The following is a 25,759-nucleotide window of genomic DNA, read 5'->3' on the forward strand; positions in this document are numbered from 1 at the left end:
GTCAAGATATAATCATTCTTATGTAAGAAAAAATTAACCCCACTAATAATTTTGAAATTTCAAACATTTTGTTATAAGAGAGAAAATGTTTGTTACTCCATGAATTTTGTAATTAATACCCAATTATTCTTAAATGTTGAAACTTAACTGAAAAGTGATCCCTGTTAAATATAAATATAAGAGTGGGAATAAGAGAGGGAGGAGACGTACAGTTTAGGACATGCTCAAGCTGACTTGCCCCAATGGTAGAGTTAGAAACATACCAGGGGATTCCAATTCAATCCCATCAAGGTGGCATGTACCAATGCTATCTCACTAGTCCAAGTGATCAATTGCTGTTCACAATTGATCATAATGATAGGACTAAGAGTCAAAGGGATCACATAAACAAGACTAGTGCCTGAAAATACTAACTGATAGAATAAAAAAGGGAGAGAACGATCCAACATGGGAAGCGGGATACAGAGCAGACTCATAGAATAGCGGATGTCCTAAACAGCACTCTGGCCTCAGAATCAGCCGTTAAGGCATTCAGATATGGCTGAGGAGCCCATGAGAGTATTTCAGGCATGGAAAGCCAAGACACTCTGGAAAAACAAACAAACAAACAAAAAAACCTAAATGAAAGATCTCTGTGAGTGAGATCCCAGGGGAAAGAACAGGTCATCAAAGAAAGAGGTACCTTTCTCTAAAGGGAGGAGAGAACTTCCACTTCCACTTTGACTACGACCTTGTCTAAATATGATCAGAGTCGGCGAATTCAAGAGGCTTCCATAGCCTTGGCAACTCATGACAAGAGCCTAGGGTGATTACTGATGCCATAAACAAGAGTGTCAATCTGTTAAGTCAACAACAGGAGTCACTGTGCACTTACTCCTCATGTAGGATCTCTGTGCTTAATGTGCTGTACATTGTGATTTAATGCTATAACTAGCACTCAAACAGTATTTTGCACTTTGTGTTTCTGTGTGGGTGCAAACTGATGAAATCTTTACTTAATATATACTAAATTGATCTTCTGTATATAAAGAGAATTGAAAATGAATCTTGATGTGAAAGGAAGGGGAGAGAGAGCAGGGGATGGGAGGGAAGTTATGGGAGGTGGGGGAAGCCATTGTAATCCATAAGCTGTACTTTGGAAATTATATTCATTAAGTAAAAGTTAAAAAAAAAGAATTAGAAAAAAATGTACATGTCAAGATAATATAAAGAGAATTTCTGCATCTCTGTTCTCTAGCTCCTAAAAAAAAAAAAAGAGAGAGAGAGAATTAAAATAGTGAAACTCCAGCAAGACATTTATTATCTACAGTAGGGACTGGCTAGCCATTGTTGAAAAGGAGCAGTGTTTTAGGTTTACCAGCTTTAGGATTTCCATTACGCCTACTCAAGTGTGTCTGAAGCATGAGAGAGGCCACAGGCAATATGTTAGTGACTTAGGGGTGACTGTGTTCCAATAATACTTGTAGGTGGCCAGATTTGGCCTGGAGACTGTACCGGTGGGTCAAATTTGCCTGGAGCTGTGGCCAGGGGTGAGGTTTAGACTGTGAGCTATGGTGATGGGCCAGATTTTGCCTAAAAGCTGTAAATTCTCTCAGTCCTGCACTAAAGCAAGTAAGCATCCCAAGAGCATACAGCATGTCAAACTACAAAAGCTGGTGACCATAAAAAGAAACTGGAGATTCTCCAGCAGGGCCAAAAACAGCTCCTTATCCTCTACACTGGAATTCAGTACTATACACCAAATACTATGCATTTTCATTAACACCCCTTCAATGTGTGGAGAAGCAAACTAAGAAGAAATTTAGAAAACCGGAGAAGTAAACTATATGGCAGGAGCTCTCTGTCAGAAGTGAAATTTCCAGAATTACACAACGAATTAAGCAATGTCATTAAACCTCTGCACTTCTCCATACCCGGAAGGCTAGCAACAAAATTCCCAGGAAGAGGACATGATTCCAGGTAGAGGATGTAGAGGGAATACACAAATTTGAGATGTTGACTAAAGAAGAACACTCCAAATTGACTAAACCGAAAAAGAACCACTCTACAAATGCTTCACACCATATAGAGACTTAATGTAAAATAAATTCAATAAAATAAGAAAACAACAGAATGTGAAGTAAACTAGGACTATAGACCTAGGGAAACAAACAAAGGAGGAAAATATATCACTAGAAAATAATGAATAAATTAGAATCGCAAAAAACAAAAACATATATATGCCAAGTACTAAATAATTGCAAATTGAAATAACTATAGAAAATAAATCATTAAAAAACTAACAAAATCTAAAAAACTAAAAAAAAAAGCTAAAAGAAATTAAAAACAGAAAAAAAAAATACTAACATAGAAAACTGGTGACTCCAAAGAATAAAAATAAATAAGATACAGATCTGGGGGCCAGCATTGTAGCATAGCAGGTAAAGCTGCTGCCTTCGATACCAGCATCCCATTTGGGCACCGGCTCAAAACCCAACTGCTCCACTTCTGATCAAGCTCCCTGCTACTGTGCCTGGGGAAACCAGAGGAAGATGGCCCAAGTGCTTAGGCCTCTACATCCACGTGGGAGACCTGGAAGAAGCTCCTGGATCCTGGCTTCAGCCTGGCACAGCCCTGACTGTTGCAGCCATTTGGGGAGTGAACTAGTAGATGGAAGAGCTCTCGCTCGCTCACTCGCTCCCTCTCTCTCTGTCACTCTGCCTTTCAAATAAATAAATAGAGAGAGAGAAGGAGGAGGAGGGAAGGAAGGAAAGAGGAAAGAAGGAAGGAAGGAAGGAAGGAAGGAGCGAGCCCTTTTGATATGTAATATAAGGAGTCAAAGACACCTATGTGTATAATAATAATATGGTGTTACTTGTAATATCATGTCATGGAAATATACTGTCTACCTATTCAACAATGGGAAACTGGTTGAATAAACTTCAGAAAATGCAAACAATAAATTGCACAAGATCCATTAGGAAAAATGATATTAAATCAAAATGTGCTCATATGTAACCATATGTAAGCTGTTCAAACTGAATATCCTCTTTTACAATCACTCTGGAATTCTTCGTTTTACTTTCTTTAAACACCAATTATTCAGTTGGTTAAAGCGTGGTGCTAACACCAATTATTTAAAAGAGAACCCTATAGACTCAAGAGTATTAGGCTAGTATTTGAACACTGTATTGAGTTAAGGCTTGCAGGACTGCCAGAGTTTATCGTCTACCATCTGGAACGTATCAGTCCTTTGCTGCTGTCCAGGCTACTTGTTACTTCCTGCTTATCATGTTCAAAAAAAAAAAAATAGCATTTTAAGCGTACAGACTCAGGATGATGTCTCCTGATACCCAGAGGATTATGGTACCTATGAACCATATTATGACGGAGAGCAAGAAAATCTTCCCTGCCCTGCCCTAAAACAGTAAAGATGTTCACTCGCCCTGCTACTTAAAAGTCTCTAATTATTAATCGTTAAAAATGGGGGAAAAAGCCATTTATTTCTATGTACCAAATGCAAAGGACTACAATGATAGCATGCTTTGGAAAGCAAAGCACTTGCAGTCAGTCACCATTAGGCTTCCCTAGTTGGTCTCTAAGACTCAAGCCAAAATAATCCCAGTCTCACACAAAATCCTTATTTCAAGAGACATAAATTAACTACTTCTAGGAAACAGTCAGATACAATAACTGTGAGAATCTGACCCCATTTCATGAGCTAACCTGATCATAAAATAGTGACCAATGAGGCTGAATTTAGAATATGGAAAACAATGCACAAAAATAGAAACTGTTGATATGGAGAGTACAGGCCCCAGCTAAAAGCAATAGCCTCTGTTTAATAGTTCAGCTCATTATTATCAAGGGTGTTTTGTACAATCAAGTAATTATTCAAGAACAGAAAAAATTCCAGATTTGTCTATGAATTCCAATTTAAACATTGGCAAAGTTCTTAAAATACTTTAAAATACTCAAATGGACAAACTAGACCACCAAGTCTTATGAGATACCAGACGCAAACTCTCCTGCTTAGTATATGGAAATTCTAATGCATATTACATGGCGTAACAACATGCAAAAAAAATTAAAAATATGATATAATCAACAAAAAATACTTGGATTAAAGGCAAAAATACATGCACAGCATAATACAGTGACTGATTTTAATGTAAACTCTGGAAGCTCAAAAAATGTGGAAGTTAATACAGAATACAAAAAAATGCACAGGAATGAAATAGACATCTTGTGATTTGATTGTTGTTTTTAGCTTTTGTTTATACTCTGGTGGAACTGTGGTCTTTCTACTTTTTACTTGTTGAATATTATCGTTAGTGGTACACTCAACCTGTGATTACAGAGTGGATTAAAATTATATTCCAAAAATTAAAGAAAAAAATCAGGAAGGAAGGAACAGCATTGAGGTAGGGAGAAGGAAAGGGAAGGAAATAAGGTTATCTTAGAATTGTACCTATGAGGGCCAGCATTGTGGCCTAGCAGGTAAAAACACCACTGGCTTCCCATATAGGCACAGGTTCCAGTTCCAGCTGCTCCACTTTCCAATCCAACTCTGTTAATGGCCTGGGAAAAGCAGCAGAAGACAGCCCCTGTCACCCCCATGGGAGACCTGGTGCAAAATTTTTGGCTCCTGGCTTCAGCCTGGCTCAGTAGTGGCGGGTGCTGCCATCTGGGGAGTGAACCAGTGGAAGGAAGATATCTTCCTCTCTCTCTATCTCTCCCACAAAAATGTGGAAATAGTTTTATTGTTAATGTGGTTATAAAAATTTTAAATTATATTTTTATATTTAAGTTTTTAAAAATAATCATTCTTAAGGAGTTTCCTAAGATATGTTCAAATGCCTCATTTGGTAAATTTCAACAGAAACAGGATTATAGCATTATATTGCTTTAACTAAATATCTTGACTTCCCTCAAGGTCAGCCCTATAGCTTCTGATACAGAAATGTACATTCCACTTTGAAATCACTGTGGCTCAAAAAAGAAAATGCCTGAGGATATAGCAAGCTCATCATGCCTGTGCCTTTTCCAACTACAGTTGTCTCTCCTAATATTTTTGCTATGAATTTATAAAATATTTTAAAAGTAGGTCGAATTTTAGTAACCAAGAACATAAAATGAAGTTAGCATAGGAAGAAGCATTTTACACAGATACAAAGAACTGATGCAAATATCAGATTTAATCTCTACATTGATTTTTTTAATCACCTTGCTACAAAGGAAGAGATAGAAGTTGTGTGTGAGTGTGTGTGTGTGTGTGTGTATGTAATTCAAGGTCAAAAAGGTATATTTAATAGGCAATGGAGACATATCATCATTAATCACTAAAAGGCATATGTTTCATAAAAATCTCAAATTAAAAGTCATATTTTCCTTTCAAAGAAAATCCTTTATGTTTAACTCTTATTTGTCTTGTAATTAAGTGAGTCAGTGCTGGATAATAATAACTTAGGTTCTAGAAGTAAAGTGGAAGTTCAAATCCTAACTCTGTAACACACTGATGTGACCCTGACTGAGTCGCTCAACCTCCTTTTTCTTTACTGTCTTTCCCTGTTAAGTGGGAGGGAATCTCCTAGGTTTTAAGCAATCAATGAAATCACAGTGGGTGCCTTCCCCACAGTAGCCAGCGGATGCTCGATAAATGTCAACGGTAGCTTTCTATACCTGGAAGCGGCAATATTCTAGTATAATTTTTATCTTACCACTTTTATTTTATTTAAAACATTTATTAAGTTTTTAATGTAGCTATTAAGTACAAGCAAACATGAAAATCTTTTCTCTTCACATTCCAAAAGTATTTGAGAATCCTTTACATTTTTTTCTGCTATAAAAATTGAAGATATAGTAATACTAACACAGAACACATAGTACTCCACATTGACTTGAATATATTGGTTATGGAATGTTTGGGAGAAAATCAAGTAGATTGGATTGACCAAGAAAAAGAATATATACTATAAAGAAGCATCAGGAGATAGAAGTAGGCAAAATTGGAACTCACTAAAATCTTTGTTCTCCCAGAAGATGGTTCATCATAGATCAATACTGAAGCTCTAATGTCAGACAGGGTTGTAAACACAGGAGATATGTCAGAGAAGATGGATCTTGCCTTCTCTGGAAATGTTCTCAAGTGCTTCTGAGTATCCTAAAATCAAAGGAACCCATGGGGGAAATTCCTCCCTTGCCAGCTTAATTTTTCAGACTTGATTTTGTTGTCTGCTTCCTATGGGAGAGTCAGATTATAGGCAAGAGAAAGAACAGAAGCAAAAGCTCAAGAGGAATTTTTGATAGCTAAAAAATGGGAGAAATAAGATGAAGGAAGGAAAGAAGTGGAGTTTTTTCATTTTGCTTTGTTTGGTTGAAAGAAAAAATTATCTTTTAAAATAAATCTTTAAGAAGACCTCAAATATCTGAGAGAAACTTTCTTCATTAAGCAAAAATATTCAAAATATACAAAAGTATCTATATGTAATTATGTAATTATATTGTCAGGCTGGCAAATGAAAATTAGGAATTTCAGCTTCTAAAATGAATATTTTCTATTGTTAACAGGAGCAAATACTTAAGAAAAAACTCAACATATAATAGCAGGATAAAGATTTTTATTGTGAACTAATAATTTGTTACATAAAACAAGATCCTTCCCTTAAGATGTTCATCAGTCCAGTGAAAAACACTATTCATTCAATTCAGGATAGGACACTGCCAGGGAAAGCAAGTGTTAAGGCAGAATAAGCTGGACAGCAGGGAAGAACTAGTGCTTCTGACGGGGAGAAGAGATTAGAGAAGGTTTTATGGGAGTAGCTGGCACTTGCGCTATATCTTGGAGGATGAGTGGTATATTTTGACAGCTGAAGAAAAGACAGCTAAGTACTACACTTGTGAAAATTAGGTGGTTCTTGTCCATATGACAACTAACTGTGTGCAGTCAGAACAGGGAAATTGTGGAGCAAAGCAATGACCAATAGGGTGGAAAAGATGGTTTTCAGCCAGATAAACTGAACAGAAAATAAAAGCCCTTAAAGACTTTACAGAGGAGATAACTGATATGATCAGAGATCGAATATAAAGCAAGAAGTTGGATTATGAATTTGGTAACAGTCCATTGATTAATGATGTCATTACTACATAGACTGTTGAAGCACCAGGATTAGTGGATTCTTCTGTTATAAAAGCTTGAGCACTGATATTGGGAGCCTGCATAGTGGCATAGCAGATAAGCTGCCAACTACTCCCAGCTAAAGGACCTGGGAAAGTAGTGGAAAAACAGCCCAAGAGCTCGGGCCCATATGCTCTAATGGAAGACCTAGATGAACCTCTTGGCTTCTGGCTTCATTCTGGCCTAGCCCTGGCTATTCTATAGTCATTTAAGTAGTGAATCAGCAGATGGAAGATTTCTCATGTCTCGCTTTCCCTCTCTCTCTCTTTCTCTCTCTCTTATTCTGCCTTTCAAATAAATAAATCTTGAAAAAAAATTGACATCATACAGAATGTGGCTTTTTATTTTTGTATGTTCTTCCTCATTTTTAACTGCTTAAATGTCACTAATTACCAAAATAAATTTTCAAAACTTCCCCTAGAATGAAATTTCCAATCTATATCCAACCTAGCATATACTCTTGATTTCATCTATCAGGAAACAGGAGACATTGAAAAATTTAAATACAGATGCTAAGCAAGGAGTAGTAAAACCCATGTTTCTATTATATAAATGTTACTGAGTGTCTGCTACGTATCCTCTACTGCATTAGTCACTGCCAACATAGAGAAGAAAGAATGCAAGAAGTCCATGACCCCAGGACACTTATATATGGAACAATGTACAAAAACAACAACAACAACAAGTGAGATGGAATTAAGTAAACAAGTTCTACATCTCTTATCTGAAATGGTTGGGGCTAGAAATGATTCAGATTTTTTTTTAGTTTTTTTGAATTTGGAACATTTGCTTATACAATGAGATATTTTAGGGATGGGACCCAAGTCTACACACGAAGTTTATTTGTTTTTCATATACACCTTATACCCATAGCCTAGAGATAATTATATACAATATTTTAGTGCAACTGTACTTTGACCACAACATTTGATTGTATCATAATTTTTGGTATATAAATTATGGTTATACAGAAATCATTAAATCTCTTATGGGAGAAGGTCAATTCAAAATTATTACCTTTTAAAAATGAGAGTTTCTAATATTTATAACAAAGCTCTGAAAATAAATAATGGCTGTTATTTATTCAATGTTCTTTCTTTATTCTAATATCAGAACATAGAAGAGGAGTCACGGGAGGTTATTGCTGAGATCCTTTGAGGTCTAAATCCTACAAAATAAAACTAAACAAGAAAGAGTTGTTCTTATTAAATTAATAAAAATTTTGACATAGCCCACTTTTGGTACTCTTATAAAGCCTTATACAATTTCCTATTTATTTTAATAATAAAGTACTTATTTCTAGAATTCTATATCAGAATAATGGAAATATTATGATGTTTATTGACACAACTTAAAGAACCTACCATATAGCCATGAATGTAAACATATTTTGACTTCTTAACAGATTAATTAATTTGAATAAATTAACAAAATGTAGCTAGAAATTAATTTTAATCACTGTACCTTGTCTTGTGGATGCAAGTAAATTAATAATATATTGCCCTTGCAGTTTACCAAGGTATGATTAATGGTCAATATTAAAATTTCTGGAGTCTTCTGGCAAAGTGAAAACCCGACTGCCTAAGTAGAAAAAAAAATCATCTGAATGCAATAAATCAGAATTACTGAAAGTAAGCCCTGTGAGATAGCCCATCTGGTCAGGCCTGGAAGTGTCAAGCATTGTCCCAGGCACTTTTAGCTGCCAGCCTCTTTATCAGCCTCTCTCTTTCCAGTCACGCTCCTGTTCACGTTTCTGCTACATGCTCGGCTGATTACCTTGGAAAAGGGCAATGCTGTAACTGTTCAACTGACCTTTCAGTTTATTTTCTCTTGTGTAATATGAAACATGAGCTAACACAGTCTTAGTCTACTGATTTCTAGGAAGAATTTTGACTTCATGTTTCAACAGCTCTTGGCTCAAATAATACTCTGATCTTCTGTGTTCAGGTTTCTGTTTTTGGAAAAATTACATGGCAGAGACATGAAGTATGGGCTAGAGACACAGAAGCTTTAGGTCCCCTGCTGGATAGAGCACAACCTGCACAAGTGGGCTCCTGTGAATGTATCATCAACCAACTTAATGAGAAGCAATTCACATCTTTCAAATCACCAGTAGAATCTTATCCTTTTTTGATTTTCATTTTACTAATGAATAATTAAAAGCAATGATGCTTATATCTTTTCAGTCTTTTTTTAAGATTTATTTATTTATTTATTTGAAAGAGTTACAGAGAGAAAGACACACACATATGCACACACTCACACACAGAGGGAAGAAGGGAGGGAGAGGGAGAGAGAGAGAGACAGAGACACAGAGACACAGAGAGACAGAGGGATTTTCCATCCACTGGTTCACTCCCCAAATGGCTCCAATGGCCTATACCAGTTAGCAGCTGAACTCCATCTGGGTCTCCATATAGGTTAGCAGGGGCCCAAGCACTTGTCCCATCATCTACTGTTTTCCAAGGCACATTAGCAAGGAACTGGATTGGAAGTACAACAGCCAGGACTTCAACCCGTGCTCATATGAGATGCCTGAATCGCAGGCAGCAGCTTAACCCAGTGCACTACAACACCAGCCCACTTTTCATTCATGAGGAGAATGTCACTGTTAACTCAAGTACCATCAAAATTTCTATACTTACCATGAAAGAAAGAGTGGTGAAGAGGTCAGATTCATATTCTATACCCTACACTATAAGATACTAATCATGTGACCTTTAAGACTGTAAACACCTAAATCTTCAGGTTTCTCACCTACTATAATGAAGTGCAAGTGAAATTCTAAGAACCCATAATCTATGCTCTATAAACCTTTGATTGTTAATTGGGTACTAAATTCTCCAAATTCAGAAACAGCTTCACTCTAACAAAAAGATTATTGTGGACATCTCCCACATATCCAAAAAGACTATATTTAACATGAACAATTAACATAATTTTACATCTCTTTTTTTCTTAATAAAATGACATATGAGAGCCAGTATTATAGTGCAGCAAGTTAAGCCTCTGCATGCAATGCTAGCATCCCATATGGATGCTGGTCATGTCTCACCTACTCCACTTCTGATCCTGTTTGCTGCTAATGGTCTGGGAAAAGCAGTGAAAGATGGCCCAATTCCTTGTACCCCTGCCTTCCACATGGGAGACCTGGAAGTTCCTGGCTCCTGGCTCCAGCTTGGTCCTGCCTGGGCTGTTGTGGCCAAATGGGAAGTGAACCAGCGAATGGAAGACTGTTCTCTCTCTCCGTCTCTCCCTCTTTCTTGTTAACTCTTTATTACTGTTTCAATTTCTGTCTCAGTTATGGGTCTGTTTAGGTTTTCTACCTCTTCATGGTTCAATTTAGGTAGGTTGCATGTGTCTAGGAATCCATCCATTTCTGACAGATTTCCCTGTTTGCTGACATACAACTCTTTGTGGTAATTTCTGATGATTCTTTTTATTTCTGTGGTGTATGTTGTTACATTTCCTTTTTCATCTCTGATTCTATTGATTTGGGTCTTTTCTCTTCTTTTTGTAGTTAGTTGAGCCAATGGTGTGTCAATTTTAATGATTTTTTCAAAAAACCAGCTCTTCGCTTGGCTGATTTTTTGTAATTTTTTTTATTCAATCCTGTTGATTTCTTCTCTGATTTTAATTATTTCTCTTCTCCTACTAGATTTAGGTCTGGTTTGCTGCAGTTTTTCTAGATCCTTGAGATGTGTAGAAAACTCATTTATTTGGTGCTTTTCCAATTTCTTGATGTAGGCACCTATTGCTATAAACTTTCCTTTTAACACTTCTTTTGCCATATCCCATAAGTTTTGATATGTTGTGTTGTTATCCTCATTTACTTCGAGAAAGTTTTTGATTTCTCTTTTAATTTCTTCTATGACCCAGTGTTCATTCAGGAGTATGTCGTTCAGTCTCCATGTGTTTGCATACTCTCTAGGGATTCCTGAGTTGGTAATTGCCATGTTCATTCCACTGTGGTCTAAGAAGCTGCCTGGTATGATTCTAATTCTTTTAAATTTGCTGAGACTTGCTTTATGGCCTAGTATATGGTCAATCCTACAGAAGGTTGCGTGCACTGCTGAGAAGAATGTAAAATCTTCAAATGTAGGATTGAAAGTTCTGTAGGTATCTGTTAGATCCATTTGGGCAATAGTGTCGATTAAATCTGCTGTTTCCTTGTTGATCTTCTGTCCAGTTGATCTGTCTATTTCTGAGAGCGGAGTATTGAAGTCCCCCAGTACTACTGTATTGGAATCTAAGTCTCCCTTTAAGTCCCTTAACATATCTTTTAAATAAACCGGTGCCCTGTAATTAGGTGCATATACATTTATAATAGTTACATCTTCCTGTTGAAGAGAACAGTTAAACAGTTTTTGTGTTAAAGTTTATTTTGTCTGATATTAAGATGGCTACACCTGCCTTTTTTTGTTTGTTTGTTTCTGTTGGCATGGAATATCTTTTTCCAATCTTTCACTTTCAGTCTGCATGCATCTTTGTTGGAAAGATGTGTTTCTTTTAAGCAGCAAATAGATGAGTTTTGTTCCTTAATCCATTCAGCCAGTCTGTGCCTTTTAACTGGAGAGTTGAGTCCGTTAACATTCAATGTGACTATTGGTAAGTAGTAACTTTGCCCTGACATTTTCCCAAAGATATTTTACTGCTAGGTTTTCTTCCTTTACCTTCTTTCATATTGATGGCTGTGTTTCTGTGTTTCTGTGTGTAGCACATCTTTAAGCATTTTTTTCAGGGCTAGACGAGTGGTGACAAATTCTTTCAATTTCTGTTTGCTATGAAAGGTCTTTATTTCACTTTCATTCACAAATGAGAGCTTTGCAGGATATAATATTCTGGGCTGGCAGTTTTTCTCTCTTAGTACCTGGGCTATATCTCACCATTCCCTCTTAGCCTGTAGGGTTTCTGATGAGAAGTCAGCTGTGAGTCTAATTGGGGATCCTCTGAGAGTGGTCTGACGTTTCTCTCTTGCACATTTTAGGATCTTTTCTTTATGTTTCACTGTGGTGAGTTTAATTACAATGTGTTGTGGTGAGCATCTCCTTTGATCATGTTTATTAGGGGTTCTATGAGCTTCCTATACCAGGATGTCTCTGTCCTTCTCCAAACCTGGGAAATTTTCTGCTAGTATCTCACTGAAAAGACCTTCTATTCCTTTCTCCCTCTCATGCCTTCAGGAACTCCTAGAACCCAAATGTTGGGTTTTTTTAATAGTATCCTGTAGATTCCCAACAATATTTTTTAGATTTCTAACCTCCTCTTTTTTTCTTTGGTTTAACTGTATAATTTCCTGTTCTCTGTCTTCTAAGTCCGATATTCTCTCTTCTGCTTCACTCATTCTGTTTTTAAGGCTCTCTAATGTGTCTGTCATTTGATCTATTGAATTCTTCATTTCATTATGATTTCTCTTCACTATCACAGTTTCATGTTCTACTAGTTGTTTCATTTCATTTTGATTCCTCCTTAACATTTCATTTTCACGAGAGAGATTTTCTATCCTGTCCAGTAAGGATTTCTGTAGTTCAAGAATTTGTTTTTGAGAACTTCTTAATATTCTTATCAATTTTTTGAGATCCGTTTCTTGCATTCTTCTATCTCATCATCTTCACAATCTTGACTTGCGGTGTCTTTTTCATTTGGGGGCATCATAATGTCTTCCTTGTTCTTATTACCTCGGTTTTTGCGTTTGTTGTTTGGCATTGTGGAGATATTCTTTGGTTTCTTCACTGTAGTGGTTTTTCTCATTATACTATGACTCTAGATTAAGTGGACTGTCTGCTTTTGATGGATCCTTGGAGGCTGTGATGGGTGTTGCCAGAGAGTTCTGTTTGGTTCTTCAGGGTTAAGGGTGTGCCAAAGGTGACTCACCCAGGTTATTCTCTCTCTCTCTTGCTTGCTCTCTCTCTTTTTTTTCTTTTCTTTTCTTTTTCTTTTTTTTTTTTTTTTGACTCAGAAGGGAAGTAATTCTGCACAGCTGAGCAGAACTGAGGGTAGTTGATGTATGAAATCTGGCCCCTGTGGGTATTCGTCTGCCCTACCCCAAGGACCACACAAAGGGTCTATGCAGCCATCAATGTGGTCTCAAATTTCTCTGCAGTCTCCCACCAGGTTGCCAATGTTACCAAGTTTGTGTACTGTGTGAGTTCTCTCGCCCACCCTCAGATTTTCACAGTCTGAGTTCATTTGCTCCATACCTTCACTAGATCCTAACTTCCTGTTATTTTTCCCCACCTGAGTCAGGTTTTTCTGCTTGGCTGATGGCAGACGCCACTTTACATATCAAAATGGCGCCTGCTCTTTGTCTTGCTCGGCTTTGTAAGGTGAGTGGAGAGAGAGGCTTGTGTCTGTGCCGGTTCCCCTTACTTATTCATTTTTTTCTCTCCTCCAGTCAGCCTGGTGAACTTTCCCCAGCGGGGCTTCAAGCCTCATTCCCTCTAGGCTCTTTCTGCCATTTTTCCCCGCCAATGTCTCGGGCTACTGATGTTTTTGTCTCACCTCCTCTTCCAGTGCTGGTGCGCAGATTCCGCGGCTGGGCTTCCGAGCTCTCCCCGTAGGTCCTCCATGTCACATCCACTAGATCTGGAAGTGTTTCCTCTGCAATTTTTTTCCCGAACCTTTCCCTGAGACTACAGTAATTCCACTTTTATTACATTATCTTTTCCCGGACTATCAGTGCGTGCCTTCTCTACTCCGCCATCTTGGCCACCTGAAACATTCTTCTAAGGGGCTGACAAGCATTAACTTACTTAAGCCTTCATAATGGCCTAACATGGTGAGAGGGGATGCACTATTTTTATTCCCCAAGTACTGATGGGAGAAACTGAAGAGGTTAAACAACTCTATGCAAGGTTATACAGCTAGTAAGTTGATGAAGTAGAACGTAAATCAAGATTTTGCTTCTTCTGTATTAATATTCATCCTTAACTGTTCTTTGAATATCATTTGGTAAGTTTTACATTGTATAGTTTTCCACCTGACTTGAAATTACATAATAAATTTAAATTATTTGTTATTGAGTATTTCTGAAAAGAATTGTATAGGCTGAACCTCCAAAGGGAGAAAACAAGTTGTTATAGGGGCCTGCGCTGTGGCATAGCAGGTAAAGCTGCTGCCTGCAGTGCCAGCATCCCATATGGGCATCGGATTGAGTCCTGGCTGCTCCACTTCCAACCCAGCCCCCTGCAATGGCCTGGGAGAGCAGTGAAAGATGGCTCAAGTCTTTGGGCCCTGGAACCTGCATGGGAGATCTGGAAGACGCTGCTGGCTGCTGGCTGCTGGCTGCTGGCTGCTGGCTGCTGGCTCCTGGCTCCTGGCTTCAGATCGGCAGCACAGGGCCAATTAAGGAATAAACCAGCGGATGGAAGACTCTCTCTCTCTCTCTTCCTCTCCCTCTCTGTGTAACTCTTACAAATAAAATAAATAAATCTTTTGAAAAATTTGTTATAAGAAGGGCCAGTGCCATGGCTCAATAGGCTAATCCTCCTTGAGGCAACGGCACACCAGGTTCTAGTCCCAGTCACCCCTCTTCCAGGCCAGCTCTCGGCTGTGGCCAGGGAGTGCAGTGGAAGATGGCCCACGTACTTGGGCCCTGCACCCCATGGGAGACCAGGATAAGAACCTGGCTCCTGCCATCGGATCAGTGCAGTGCGCCAGCCACAGCGGCCATTGGAGGGTGAACCAACGGCAAAAGGAAGACATTTCTCTCTGTCTCTCTCTGTCTCACTGTCCACTCTGGCTGTCAAAAGAAAAAAAATTTGTTATAAGAAAAAGAGATAAAAATGCTCAAAAACAAAATCACCAAAACTCACTTCAAAAGCTTTAAAATCTATTTACTAAACAAATCCAGATTAAACAAATAAATATTTTAAAAAACTTAAAAAAAAAAAAAAACTTTTTTCTGACAAAGAGCAGAACCACACTGATAATGGGTCCAATTGCCACAAAATTTTCATTTGGAGGGTGGAGAGGAAAGCAAGTGCCTGTCATAATCAACTTGAATTAACTGGATTGAACAAGAATAAGAAAATAAGAGTACTGGTGATATATGGTTTGAAATATAGCTCAGGGAACTATTTTCACAGATAGTTTGTAATTTTATATCAGAAAGAGGTCCTCATCTCTACAGATACATCTCTGACATAAAGATTCAAACAAAATTATTATAATATCAGTTGTAAGATAAAAACCAATAAGCACTAAGTTTTTTCACTTAAAAATCATCAAATGATAGAAAGCTATTTATATGCTGTGTCACTTAACAAAACAACAAACCCAATCACATGTAAATTTATTAGAGAAAGATAGCCATGGACTTTAGCCTTGGGAATGCTTTCATATTAGAAACAGGATAAATGAATCAATTTTCACTTTGACAATGGCATAAGACAAACCATATTAATATATATCAAAGAATCCAAGGAAATATATCACCAACAAACCCTTCATACACACACACCTTTTGGACTAAATAGCGGTGAAATATCAAAGGCCTATCAAACATTCTGACAGTTCTTTGCTTTTACTGAGGGAGACAAAGGTTTCAAAATTCTCTCAGCTGCAAGACTACAAAGATCAAACAGCTTTCCTAGTGGCTCCTAACATATAGGCAAGACGTCTTTTAAGTTATAAAAATGTAACTTTTATATCTGTATCTGTCTATCTAAATGTGTCTATAAAATCACATTATATTATAAAATCACATTATATTATATATAGTCATATATGCAGATATATATATATACACACACACATGCACACACACATACATTTCTTTTCGCAACCAATAGCCCAATGCTGACCAAACAGAATAGATCTGAAAACACAGAAAGTCACTAAGTATAGTGGTTTTCCACATTGTTTACATGTCTCAGTTTTATGTAAATTAATAAATAAATAAAATAAATATGTAATAAATAAATTAATAAATAAATAAAATAAATATGTAATTTTCCAAATTACATATTTTAATCTTTGAAATAGTTACCCAAATTGGGATCAAGGTAAGGTATTTAAATGTTACTGAGAAACATTATTCTGCAGATTTTGTAGTAATGTATGGATGTAAACCACATTTATAAACTTCACTGAAATTATCAAGAGTCCTTGCACCAAATTAAACTACCAAGACCATAAGCTATAAACAAATTTGAAGGAAACCCTAAAGTTAAATTTCATTTAAGTGCAACTTCAATCTACTTGCAAATAATCCCATACTGATGCTTAATTTAGTAGCCTATTCAACATCAGTAAAACAGAAACTTCAATTTACCAAGGCATCATGTTGGTAATGGGAGATAGTTTTCCAATTCTAGATGGTCAAAGTGCTCTGGCCAAATGACATGCTGGCACTGAAAATTAATACTACAGCTTATTCATGATCAAAACAAGTGAAACTATAAACCCATATAGACTCCTCAATGTTTATGTTCAACCTGTCTCAATGCTGAGTTCTTGAAGAGCTTGGGCCAAAGAGCCCAAATGGTATAATCAACCAGTGCTATAAATTTCTCTGCAGCCATATTTGCCCTGACAGATTCTAGGTGCCATAAAGATAAGAACAGTATTTTGTTTCCTCAACAGCTTATACAGCATCCATTAAGAAAAAGGAACTAAACCAAAGGCTCAAACCATAAAGTGTCTGAAAGAATAGAAAATCCTCTAGCAATCTGTAAGGAATTCAATGACGGCCACCTACTATTGTATATTTACTGTCTACCCAGCATTGAACTAAGTGCTCTACAAACAGTACCTCATTTAATTCTCTCAATTCTGTGTTAACAGTTCTGTACTCATTGTACAAATGAGAAAAACAAAGTTCAGAAAAAAAAAAAACACAATTTTAAAAGACTTCAACTCTGCTCTTAGGTATCCTAAAAATAGCCATCATCATCCTCATAATGACATAACAATAACAGTGGTTAATTCAACTCCATTCAAATCCTTTTTAAGGATTCTCAAAGTTGTTAAGGAAAACTCAGCTGTTAAGATTAATACTCATGCATATTATCTCATAACTAATGAACACTGTTCATGCACTCCACAGATATGATTTACAGAATCTGTATGTGACATTCATAACTGACACATTAGGAAGCATTGGATCTATATTTAGTTATATGAAAAGATGTCTCTAAGACACTGCTAAGTGACAAAAGAATCAAGCTTAAATGACTTTTTTGTTGTCTATTTAATTACAGAGGTATATACACTGGTACCAGATAACTGATCTCAAATAACATAAATCACAATGTTACCACGGTCTCTTTGCAATGGAGTTTATGATTATTTTCATTTTTATCTTTACTTTTCCATATTTCCTACTATAAATATTCAGAAAACAGACTATTAAGTTAATTACAAATGATTCTATAATATTATTTTAAAATGTATTTTTAAAGATAATTTAAAAGTATTAAGGTAGAATATATTTAAGACAATTGTCTACCTCAAAAAAATTTGAAAGAATTTTAATTGAAAAACAAATGGGGAAGTGATGTGGAGGACAACCCAATAATAAAACCCTACATCTCATTAGCAATTCTACTGTTTCATTCACTGTAACAAGTTATGACTGTCCTAAATCAATAACCGACCAGCTAAAACTGATCACTATGCAAAATGTACTGTATGAGGTCCTTTAATTCACAAAACTGTTTGATTCTGCCTATATTCACATCCCTCAATATCCTTAAATCATTTAGTGATTCATCCAAAAACAAACAAAAAATGTTTATGCTTGGGAGCCTGTACCTGAGCACATACATGTGTCTGTGTATGTGTGTGTATGATCTCATACAGACATATATAGACTCTTTCACTTAAATTTTCAATGCCTAACAATTCAAAACTCTTGAACAAAACATCTCTTTAAATAAAAACAAATAAATAAAACGTAGTATCTGTCTTCAAGAAATTATAGTTAGGTAGGTCTCTCTAGTGTTATTTGCTTACAGTATAATTTCCACACAAATATAACATAGGATAAATTCCCTGATACCTCCTTATTCATTCTCAAAATAGCAATCCCACCCAGACCAGAAATTGAAACATATCCTCAGTTTTAAAAAAAGTAATTTTTTAAAAGAAGAGTGCAATATCGAAGGTGTCATATTTAAATAAAAACCATAACCATCAGGAAAACCAAATAAACGATTCTTTTTTTTACTTTATTTTTTCTTTAAAAAAACAGTGCAATACATCTTAAATTACTTCACTGCCTGTTACACAGAGAGTTTCAATGATAGATCTATTTTATTATTGTTTGCTTCAATACCTATTTCCCTCTTTCTTCTGACTTCCAGCAACATTCTCAAAACCACGCTTACAAACAATAAATACTAAAAGCAGTGGCACTGAAGCATGACATACTCATTCTCTTCTAAGACTGGTAACCTCCAGAGCACAAAAGTCCAGCTCTGTATCCACAAGAGTAACATTATTCCTATTTAAAGACTCCCAGAAAAGACAGAGGCAGCCATGTAATTATGTATCCACAGCCACTGTATCTGCTGTGCCTACAGCCATTCCCCTTCACAAATCAACTCCAACATCAAGGCTTGAGCTTCGGTTGTATGTTTGCTTATTTTGCTTTCTTTGTTTTTATTTCTAATCCTGGTTAAACACTAGGTTTCAAAATCCCTCTCATTAACTTAATACTAGAATCAACACCTAAACAATAACCATACCCCATCAAGAATCGGGCAGCTCAACAATTACTAAGAAAAGTATGTTTGACAATTTGCTCCATGAGACTTCATTCTCAGTTCCTATAACTGCTTCAGTGAACATGGCTATAATTGAGAGAAGCCCGATGAAAGATTCATCCAACAGGAAACATATATGGATGTCTTTAAAATATTATACAACTCACTTTAAGTTGAAATAGGTTTCTTTCCAAATTCACATTAAAAATAGTATTTACCAGCAATTTCTTATTAACAGCTAAATTTAAAAGATGAAAGAGGCTTCCAAGTATGATAATGAGTATATTAAGATACTGTTCACTGATTCTTTCCTACAGTTCTGTGGCATCAAGATGTATATTAAAATTAAGATCTTTAGCTAAAGTCACCCACTCTCCAAGATCTTTCTAGTCAGTAAAAAGAACCACAGCTTTTTCAAGACAGAAAAATCTTTTCTCCAGAAAGAAAAAAAAGGTAAAAACCCCAATGAATTACAAAATAAACATTCCAAAACTTCTACATCCGGCTTCTAGAGCTTCACAACACAGCTCCATGATACTTTTGTAGTCATAACTCCTGAGGTTAACAAATCTTTTTAATGATTTCATCTGTATACATGAAAATGGGTTATCATCCACTGAAAAACAGTAAATCTCATTCATCAAATTAATTTGCTCATAATAAAAAATGCAAATCTAAAAATATTTTAAAGAATGAAAATGCCTTCATATCCAAATACTCTAAAACCAAATTCTAATTTTAGATACTTGAGTCACACAAATTCTCTAAAGCCAATGACTGCTTTAAGCTACATACCATTCCCAGAAAGCATATTTTAGGAAGTGTTGTTCCTGTGCATCTGATTCAACTGGGGTGCTAATCAAAAGCAAGATTTCTAAGATGTTAGTCAAAATGCTTGTGATCAGACCAATTTCTTCAGATAAGTCCACAAATAGGTATACAAGCAAGAGCTTTTCATATCACTATTATATACATACACTAAACTATTTCAAATGTCTACTGGTGGATCTTAAAAAATATCACTTGAATTGAGAGTCAAGAGGAGTTTTGTTTTCTGGGTTTTTTTTTTTTTTAAGGGAATAAAATAAATCTCATTCAGAATTAAATTACAGTTAATGTTCCAATTTTGGTAAGATTCAAATATATTTATGTCTCATTATATCACATGTTTCGTTTCTGTACTATCGTCTCTAGCAACACTTTCCACTTCAGGATAAGTATGTGCAAAAAACAACTTCCGGATTCTCTGAAGACACATCAGTATTGAAATTACATATGAGAAACGCCCCTTCTGTAGTCTAAGTCTTTGTGATTTTGTTTCTTTGTTTTTGTTTTTTATTCTGATTTAAACAAACAAACAAAAAAATCATGTTCATTTAAGGACACCAAGAGGCAGAGACTATTCAAAGAATTATATTTAGATAAGTTGTATATAGAAGATGCTAAGCAACACTGAGGCATTATAGAAGCTATGTTTCAAGTCTATCAACAGAGAGATGATTCCAAACATTCCAGCAATCATTTTTAGGATTGAAGATGCTCACTTGACTATAGGCACCAAAGTGGTACTGCCCAGTTAGGCTCAGTGGCTGTACCTAGGTGACTTATTAAAAGGTTGGCAGCAAGGAATGGAGGGAATTGGGAGAGTACTAAGGTCTGGGAAAATCCTGGTTTATTTTATTCTCCTCCCTAAGACAGACATGATGGTATGGTGACATCCAATTAAACAAATGACCAAAGTGAGACAGTTCAATATTCAGGACACTTGCTATTCTTTAATAAAAATACAAAAAATGCAAGCATGCTTATTAACTACTGGGCAAAGTTTCCTTCAAAGACGAATTGTGCAAATGTCACACTTTTTCTTACCTTGCTGCAATATGTACGAAATCTTCCTGAAAGAGAACCACAGAACTTAACACTTTTTGAAATAATCTACCACGAGAAAGGAGAAAAGAACATTAATAAGAGTGATTATGAGTGAACAATGCATTCCCTAAATGATAAACCATTTTTAAGAAGCTTATCAATCCAGACTTATTAAATGTATATATTTGAATGTTTACAGCAATTTTAGATCCATTGTCATTTAGCAATAATTGCAAAATACACGAAGTCAATTTTTTCCAATGCAATTTTTTTTCAAATTATGAGAAGCTTTAACAAACTTCAAGCTAAAGTACAAAAGAGAATATGAATGTCAATATAAAATGAGATTTCCAGCCAAAATAGGAAGAAAGTAGGCAGTATATTTTTAAGCTTCTTTTGGAGGATAAATTCATGCTGAATAAATTGAAGTGACATTTGGTTTCTCATAATTCCAGCCTGTGCTGATGGCCTCCTAAGTTACAGGTTCTTAATGCAGCCTTTTTTTTTTTTTTTCACTAAAACTGACACCCAGCCAGAATCGTCAAGGCAAAGGAATATTTTTAAAGATGCTCCTATAATGATTATTTAGAATCTCATCAAATATCTTTATAATATTATCAGTTAACCTTCCACATTAGCACAGAGCTACCATTAAAAGTGATATTTTTGGCAATATCTATCTTATTGATACATAGATTAGGTATTAAGTCATAAACATTATAAAACATTGCAAATGAAGCAAAAGATAAAATAATGTTGAGGAGGAAAAAAGGATGATGTCAACCTTTCTGAATTTAAAATATCTTTAAGCAAGAATCTACCTCATATACATATTACAGAAACAAAAACGCCTGTCATCCTTAAAGATAGGTAAATGGATTGAAAGTAATTTAAATTTTGTAAAAAAAAACATAGAAAAGTGTAGTTATTTCTGAAATATGAATGCTAGATGGGAAGGAGGAGGAACTAAAATAATAAAAGAGAAAATGAATTATTCCAATTATATTCATATGCTTTCCAATTACTCTGGCCGTAGATCTAGCCTAACAGTGATGGATAGTGAAAAGTATAAGAAATCACATCATCCAATATTTTCCTCTTGGAGATGGACAGGTATTACTGGACACTAAAGATAGCTACCAAAGAATAACTATTATATTCTGGAGCCAGATTCTAATCTGGAATTTAATAATATATTGCAGTGGAATATACAATAGAAATATGTTCTACTCACTACTTGGACATAAGAAAGAAAGGAGAGGGAGAGTGAGATGGGGCCAAGGAGAATGGAAGGGAGACAAAGGGGAGGAAAAGGCAAGAAAAAAGCAACATTATGACAAAGAAAAAGGCACAATGAGAAAAACCACGACTATGAAACTAATTCTAAATTCAAACCCAAATCAGACCATTACTGCTATGATTTAGATCCAGTTTGAGTTTGTTCCTCAAAGGTTCATGTGTCAGGAGACTTGTGGAGATGCTGTGAGATGATGGGATGTTTAAAAGCTGAGGCTTAGTAGGACATTCATAGGTCACAGAGGGTGCTGCCTTCTCAAGAACAAGTTGGTTGCCCGAGCAATAGCGTAGCAGGTAAAGCTGCTGCCTGCAGTGCCAGCATCCCATATGGGCACCAGTTCTAGTCTCAGCTGCTCTACTTCCAATCCAGCTCTCTGCTGTGGCCTGGGAAAGCAGTAGAAGATGGCCCAAGTCCTTGGGCCCCTGCACCCACGTGAGAGACCCAGAAGAAGCTCCTGGCTCCTGACTTAGGATCGGCGGCAGCTCAGGTCGTTGTGGCCAATTGGGGAGTGAGCCAGCAGAACAAAAAAGAACAAGTTGTTATGAGCAAGCCCCTGCATCACTCTCTGGCTTCTTGTTTTGAGGTGTGATCTCTTCCTCCCACTTGAACTCATGCCACTGTTAGGGTCTCAATAGAAGCCAAACCAGTGTCCCACCAACCTGGGCTTTGAACTTCCAGAACTGTGAGCTATATGAACCACTATTCTTTTTTTTTTTTTTTTAAGATTTATTTACTTTACTTGAAAGTCACAGTTACACAGAGAAAAAGAGAGGCAGAGAAAGAGAGAGAGGCAGAGAAAGAGAGAGAGAGAGAGAAAGGTCTTCTGTCCACTGGTTTATTCCCAACTGGCCGCAACGGCCAGAGCTGTTCTGATCCAAAACCAGGAGCCAGGAGCTCCTTCCAGGTCTCCCACATGGGTGCAAGGGCCCAAGGACATGGGCCATCTTACACTGCTTTCCCAGGCCATAGAAGAGAGCTGGATCAGAAGTGGAGCAGGCGGGACTTGAACCAGTACCCATGTGGGATGCCGGCATTGCAGGCCGCAGCTTTACCCACAACGCCACAGCGCTGGCCCCTGTGAACCACTATTCTTTAGAAAGGACTTCACTAAAGTAATGAAAACAAACAGATATAATTACCATTGCCTTCTTACACAAAAAGATGTATAAAATCAAATTAAATGTTTATCAGTGAATTCTTTAAAGTGTCCCAAATGCTGAATATATTCCATTTGCCCCTCCAAGATCACCATCCAACCTTCCCCACCCTGCTCTTCCACTCAAGAAGCCAGTATGTGTTGACTATACTAAGGGCACCAATGTCCTTCTCCGCAAACAGCTACTGTCCCTTTGAAAAGCAGTTCCATCTTACCAATGGGTTCTACAAAGATTAACCACAAGCCTATTAAACATCATGTAACTATCTGAACTATCCATGCTGAACTGGGAATTATCTGATACATCAAACCTTCAAAATGGATATGCAGAAAGAAATTCCATTCTTATACAGAAGTCATTGGTTGACATCGTGTGGCAGCAGGCAAAGCCACTACCTGCAACATCAGCATCACATACGGACACCAGTTCAAGTCCCAGGTGTTCCACTTCCCATCCAGCTCCTTGCTAATGGTCTGAGTAAAGCAGCAGAGGAGGTCCAAGTGCGGGGACCCCTGCTACCCACATGGCAGACCCAGAGGAAGCTCCTAGCTCCTGGCTTCCACCTGGTCCAGCCCCAGCCATGGTGGCCAATGTAGAGTGAAACAGCAAATGGAAAATTTCTGTCTTTCCCTCTCTCTCTGTCACTCATTCAAATAAATAAATAGATTTTTATTAAAAAAAAAATGGAAGTGGTTTATACAATGTCAAACCCAAAGCAGGTCCAGAAAGCACAGGTAAGCCAAATTAAACAAACAAGTGACTCAGTCTCCCAAGGCGTTTCTTTTTACTGTGTTGCTGCTTGTCCCTTAACTCACGTATTTGGTATCATGGGGAGGTCCACAAAACAAACGAGGAAAAAGTAGGATCCAGGAGAATGGTTGCATTGCCCACACATGTTGAGGATCAACTACAAATCCACTCAGTAGCAGCTTTCTCACTGAGTACCACTGGGATGGAAAAACAAGTAACAAGAAATGCATTTCTATGACTAATGGACTAGTAAATACATATTCCAGTTAATGAGGGATACACTTGGAAATTCAGAAATGTAAAAATCTGTGACAAGGATTGCTGATTAACTTCTTAGGAAAGGGCAGAGTATGATGATGTTCATGTGTCATATCAATGCCCTTCATAGAATATGTTCAAAGGAGTAGTCTCTTAAACATCAGCTGAGTTAGATGACCAATTCAGTGGGATGTCTGTCAGCCATTTTCTCTCGGTCATGTACAAAGCTGCTGGGTTTGGATGTCATATATGAGTTCACGATCTTTCCTTCACCAATACTAATCTGTTTTCCATTTATGCTAAGCATTCAGCCAGCATAGATCACGCTATCCCAAAAAACCTTCAGAATGTTTGCATTCTGTCAACAGACCAATTAATTACCTAGCCGCAGGTTGATCACACTGTCCCCTTGCACCAAGAAGAAGTAGCACTTTTGTCTTCACATGGATAAAATCATTCTGGGTAAAGGCTGGTCTTTAGCACCTATAATATTTCATTTTTTTTTATTTTTTAATCTTTTATTTAATGAATATAAATTTCCAAAGTACAGCTTATGGATTACAATGGCTTCCCCCCCATAACTTCCTTCCCACCCGCCACTCTCCCTTTTCCCGCTTGTTCTCTCCTTCCATTCACATCAAGATTCATTTTCAATTCTCTTTATATAGAGAAAATCAGTTTAATATATATAAAGATTTCAACAGTTTGCCCTCACATAGCAACTGTTGGAGTACTAGTTATAGCATTAAATAACAGTGTACAGCACATTAATGACAGAGACCCTACATGATATATTTTTTAAAAATTGATTAATTTTCCATGTAATTTCCAATTTAACACCAAGTTTTTTTTTTTCATTTCCAAGTATCTTTATATACAGAAGATCGATTCAGTATATATTAAGTAAAGATTTCATCAGTTTGCACCCACACATAAACACAAAGTGTAAAAATACTGTTTCAGTACTAGCTATATCATTACTTCACACTGGACAACCCATTAAGGACAGATCCCACATGGGACGTAAGTACACAGTGACTCTTGATGTTGATTTAACAATTTAACACTCTTGTTTATGGCGTCAGTAATCTCCCTAGGCTCTACTCATGAGTTGCCGAGGCTATGGAAGCCTTTAGGGTTTGCCGACTTCGATCTTATTCCGATAGGGTCGTAGTCAAAGTGGAACTTCCACTTTGACTAATATTTCAACTTTTAAAAGATTTTTTATTTATTTGGAAGGTAGAGTTACAAAGCATGTGGGGAAAGAGGGAGAGAGAGACAGAGAGAGAGAGAGAGAGAGAGAGAAATATCTTCTATCCATGGTTCATTCCCCAAATGGCCACAACAGCCAGGGCTGGGCCAGACCAAAGCCAGGAGCCAAGAGCTTCATCCAGGTCTCCTATGTGGGTGGCATGGTCCCAAGCACTAGAGTCATCTGCCATTGCTTTCCCAGGTGCATTAGCCGGGAGCTTGATCAGAAGCCAAACAGCCATAACTGGAAAGGAAGCCCATATAGGATGCTGGCATTGCAGTCAGCAGTTAAAGAGAGTATCTGAAAAAAGTA

At 36.9% G+C, this 25,759-nt stretch overlaps 1 protein-coding gene across 1 annotated transcript in view; it reads right to left on the minus strand.

Moving 5' to 3' along the window:
* The window catches only part of GBE1 (1,4-alpha-glucan branching enzyme 1), a 308,114-nt gene that overhangs the window by 243,561 nt on the left and 38,794 nt on the right, over positions 1-25,759 (minus strand). The gene's annotated exons all lie outside the window — the stretch shown is intronic.

This window comes from Lepus europaeus, chromosome 2, assembly GCF_033115175.1.
Source record: "Lepus europaeus isolate LE1 chromosome 2, mLepTim1.pri, whole genome shotgun sequence".
In the NCBI taxonomy this organism is placed as follows: Eukaryota; Metazoa; Chordata; class Mammalia; order Lagomorpha; family Leporidae; genus Lepus; species Lepus europaeus.